Source organism: Bufo gargarizans, chromosome 2 (genome assembly GCF_014858855.1).
Source record: "Bufo gargarizans isolate SCDJY-AF-19 chromosome 2, ASM1485885v1, whole genome shotgun sequence".
Lineage (NCBI taxonomy): Eukaryota > Metazoa > Chordata > Amphibia > Anura > Bufonidae > Bufo > Bufo gargarizans.
The window spans coordinates 525921219-525926359 of NC_058081.1; positions in this window are offsets into that span (position 1 = coordinate 525921219).

The window sequence follows — 5141 nt, forward strand, 5'->3', positions numbered from 1 at the left end:
GCTATTGACCATGTGAAGTTGGAGCCGAGTCGTTCTGGGTATATGTATGCCATGACTATAATTGATCACTTCACCAAGTTTGTCGTAGCAGTGCCTGTGAAAGACCTGACAGCCAAGACCACAGCGGAGGCGTTCTGGAAGCATTTCCTGTTGCCCTATGGCTGCCCAAAAAGGATCCTCACCGATCAAGGGTCTGCGTTTGAGTCACAGCTGTTCCATGAGATGTGCCTGCTGCACAGAGCCAGTCGTCCAGGAACCCACCGGACCGCTTGCAGCAGCGGTACCCAGGACAGTGCAGCAACCTCCAATTGTCATGCCTGCACTGGTGCGGTCAGCAACCCTGATTACCCCTAGGCCTATGGGGCCAATCCCTATTAGGGGTCCGTTCATGCTGCAGTTGCCCCCCAATACTGTGTTGTGAGTTGTGCTGTTGATCCTCAGTACAGGCCCAGTCTACAAATGGAGCCAGGGAGCACCACTGAGATGCGTAGTGGATTTGACATGCCCCTGTGAATTGGCCTGCTAGGCTCTTGTTTGATTTCTTTTTGCTAAATGACCCTATCGAAGAGGATTTAACCCTTCCAGGACAGGAGTCCTTTGTTGTTTTGGCCCTCTGTTGCTGCTGCCAGTTTACCTACGGCTCGGTGGAGGCGGCAAACCACTGAAATACCAAGTGCAGCAAGGCCATATTGTTTACAGGACCTCCTGCCTGCTTCTGCAATATTTGAATCCAGTTGTGCCTATTTATATGTTGCACCTTTAACCCTTTCACCCCCTTTTCAGGTTGATTAAGGTTATTGCAGCACTTGTTTTATATATGCCATTTAAATAATGTGGACTATTTTATGTGCTGTCACTTTTATTATGCAGCTCAAATTGAAAAGAATGAGCCCAGGGATAGACTCAAATGCACATGAGCCTCTGAGATTTTGCTACTATTTTAAGGAAATGTGCCCAGATATGGACTCCACTATATGCGAGCCTCTGTGATCCTATACCTCTAGCCTAGCTGTCTTTGATACCTGCTTCAGATAAGAAAGGAAGCTGGGTACGGACTCATGTTTGTTCTTTGAGCCTCCAAGAACTTTTAATTGTTTTACATTTTTTCTACTGTTCTATTATGGACACTTTGCATTTAAAGTATTATTATGGACTATCCTGGTATTTATTGTTACGCTGTGCCAGGTCAGCGCCCCTGTTCCCTTACATGATCCTGAGAGAAGAGAACGACGCCCCTTTTCACCAAACTTGCTCCTTAGCCAGTGGAACTGCCTGATATATACATATAATGTATTTTTCGCAAATGTAGATGTATTTTCCTGCTTTGCATTATTGTTCTATTACAGGTGCAGTATCCAGCTGGGCAGGGCCTCTTCCATGTTGCGCAGAGGACGGGCAAAGTCATAGCGTGTGGGGATTTGTAGTGTCCCACTAGGTAGGGGTGGGCACTACACAAGGGTCAATTGGTGTGTGCGTTACTCCCACTCACAAGGGACAGAAATGTTATATTTAATTGTGCATTTAATGTATGTTCTAATGTGTTTTTATATGCAATGTTCCCCTGTATGATGCAATAGCAGGCCTAGTTGGGTGTAGTTAGACATCCCAGACACTAGAGGGAGATAGGGAGCCCCTAGTATAAATGTCCAGGCCCAGACAGGGAGAGGGTGTGCAGAGTCAGGAGTCTGAGAAGACAGAAGTTAGAAGGCACCAGCCAGAGATATGCTGAGGGCCTCCTCCTGACATGCAGCTTGATAGCCCTGGCTGCTAGCTATGACCAGGAGGCTAGTGAGGAGACCTAGCCTGCCTGAAGCCAAGAGAGCCTTAGTTAGCTCTGAAGTCACCCCAGTAGCAGGACAGAACCTCCTGGGAGAAACCCACAGTTCTTCACCAGACAAGTCAGGAGATTACAAGCAAAGATAAGTAACACTGATGGGCAGAGGCATTAGAAAGCAAAGCAAGGATTTAATACAAGAGGAAGATATATATATTACCAAGGATTTAAGCCACCATTTAGGCATCCAGGCCTTGGGATAGAAAGCCAGACAGGAGTTCTAAAAGAACAGTGTACGCTATTTCTGAGGAAAGGTACAACCTGATTCTGAGTGCATTGTGAATTTACCCTCTGAGTATCTTGCATAACCAATACCTGCCATCTTGTGGAGTAAGCCTGCTTGTAAAGCTGTGATCTAAAGGACTGTATTACCATCTGTATGTACAAAGTTGGACTGTTAAGTAAAGCAACGTTTGGTTCACTATATCATCTGTGTACCTCACTTATTCCAACTATACACCAGTGTGCCACCATTACAGGCACTGGCGTCACAAACCTTAAAGGGACCTTGCCCCAGGCACTCAAAATACCCGTAACATCCAGGGCACCTCATCCACCATCAGGCCTGGTCCCTACATACAGAGTGTGCCCCAGAGGAACCGTGTCTACCTCTCCTTCACTGCCACATGCCTGCCCAAGGTTCTCCAATACAGTGAGCAATCCTCGATTGCCCATAACCGTGACCTCACTTCGCTATACCCTGCAGGTCTGGCGTGTTGCACTAATATTCTTCCTATCTCTGCCCCTGACGCATAGAAGGTATTGCAGAGATGTCACAAGTCACTGCAGACACCCTCTATATAGAAAAAGAATCTCTATTTTGCAAAGTATGTAAAAAATACTTTGCTAAAATAATTTGCTGCCAACCATACACAATAGTCCTTAACGCCTTAAGGACTCAGCCCTAATTCACCTTAAGCCTAAGTTCAGACCTGAGCGTTTTACCTACGCGCTGTAAAACGCTCAACAAGGAGAAACCAATGATTCCCTATGGGAATGGTTCTCACCTGGGCGTTTTACAGCGCCTACGATCGCACTGTAAAACGCCCGACGCTCAAAAAAGTTCTTGAGCTTCTTTGAGGTGTTTTGTCGCGCGTTCCCGTACATAGACTTTCGGGAACGCGCGACAATGTGTGTTCGCTTGTCTCTGTATGTGCGATTGTAAACGCCCATACAATCGCGCATACAAAGCGCTCCTTTCAGAATGCTCAGGTAAGGACTTGGCCATTTTTTCAAATCTGACCAGTGTCACTTTAAGTGCTGATAACTTTAAAACGCTTTGCCTTATCCAGGCCTCTCTGATGTATGGGCACACGGCAGGGCGCAGAAAGAAAGGAATGCCATACGGTTTTTGGAAGGCAGGTTTTGCTGGACTGTTTTTTTTTACACCATGCCCCATTTGAAGCCCCCCTGATGCACCCCTAGAGTAGAAACTTCATAAAAGTGACCCCATCTAAGAAACTACACCCCTCAAGGTATTCAAAACAGATTTTACAAATGTCATTAACCCTTTAGGTGTTCCACAAGAGTTATTGGCAAATGGAGATGAAATTTTTGGGCAAATTCTCCATTTTAATCCATTTTTCCCAGTAACAAGCAAGGGTTAACAGACAAACAAAACTCAATATTTATGGCCCCGAATCTGTAGTTTACATAAAAAACACCCCATATGTGGTCATAAACCGCTGTACGGGCACACAGCAGGGCGCAGAAGGAAAGGAATGCCATAAGGTTTTTGGAAGGCAGATTTTGCTGGACTGCTTTTTTTGACGCCATATCCCATTTGAAGCCCCCCTGATGAACCCCTAGAGTAGAAACTCCCAAAAAGTGACCCCATTTTAGAAACTACGGGATAGGGTGGCAGTTTTGTTGGTACTAGTTTAGGGTACATATGATTTTTGGTTGCTCTATATTACACTTTTTGTGAGTCAAGGTAACAAGAAATAGCTGTTTTGGTACCGTTTTTATTTTGTGTTATTTACAAAATTCATCTTAGGTTAGATCATGTGATATTTTTATAGACCAGGTTGCGGCGATACCTAATATGTATACTTTTTTTTATTTATGTAAGTTTTACACAATGATTTCATTTTTGAAGCAAAAAAAATCATGTTTTAGTGCAGGGATGTCAAACTCGTGGCCCTGCAGCTGTTGCAAAACTACAACTCCCATCATGCCTGGGCATACTACAGCTATCAGGGAATGATGGGAGTTGTAGTTTTGCAACATCTGGAGGGCCATGAGTTTGACATCCATGTTTTAGTGTTTCCATAGTCTGAGAGCCATAATTTTTTCAGTTTTTGGTCGATTACTTTGGGTAAGGTATGATTTTTGCGGGATGAGATGACGGTTTTATTGGCACTATTTTGGGGTACATATGACGTTTTGATCGCTTGCTATTACACTTTTTGTGATGTAAGGTGACAAAAAATGGTTTATTTAGCACAGTTATTTTTTACGGTGTTCATCTGAGGGGTTAGGTCATGTGATAGTTTTATAGAGCCGGTCGATACGGATGTGGCGATACCTAATATGTATACTTTTTTTATTTATGTAAGTTTTAGACAATAATATCATTTTTGAAACAAAAAAAAATTATGTGTTAGTGTCTCCATATTCTGAGCCATAGTTTTTTTATTTTTTCAGCGATTGTCTCAGGTAGAGGCTCATTTTTTGCGGGATGAGGTGACTGTTAGATTGGTACAATTCTTAATTCATTCTAAGCAATATAATATCCATTGCTTTATGCAAGAGAGCATTTACATGAAAACACGATATTTGATGTAACAATATCACAATCCAAATACCATGATGTACCAATATAAAAGGTTTTGAGTGAATACATACTCCAATGCAAATACACTCTCACAATTGACAGCTCAAGACATTATTTCTGATCAATAAACAGAAACACATTAGAATAAGATAAAATAATAAAATATCTTGTATAATTTAAATATCAGTGTGAGATATGGATTCTGTGGACAGGGTTAGTTGACAATGAGGGGCAATCGCCCTCTTTCAGGTTGGTTATGGGCCCATACATGCTGCTTCTATTGGAGGTAAATTAAGTGTGTGTAGTCAGAAGTTAGTAATTTGAGTCCTCTTTGCGTGGAAATTTAGCCAGGGTTTCTAAATCTTAAGGAATGTCTCCCTTTTCCCTAAATTCCACCCCACTAGTTCTTCCATTAAGCAGATGTGGTGGACTTCCTCCATCCATTCTTCTACCCTTGGAGACTCCCTTTCTCTCTATCTCTTTGGTACTAGGATTTTTGCAGCTGCTATTAGGTGTGTGGGGGAGGTTATC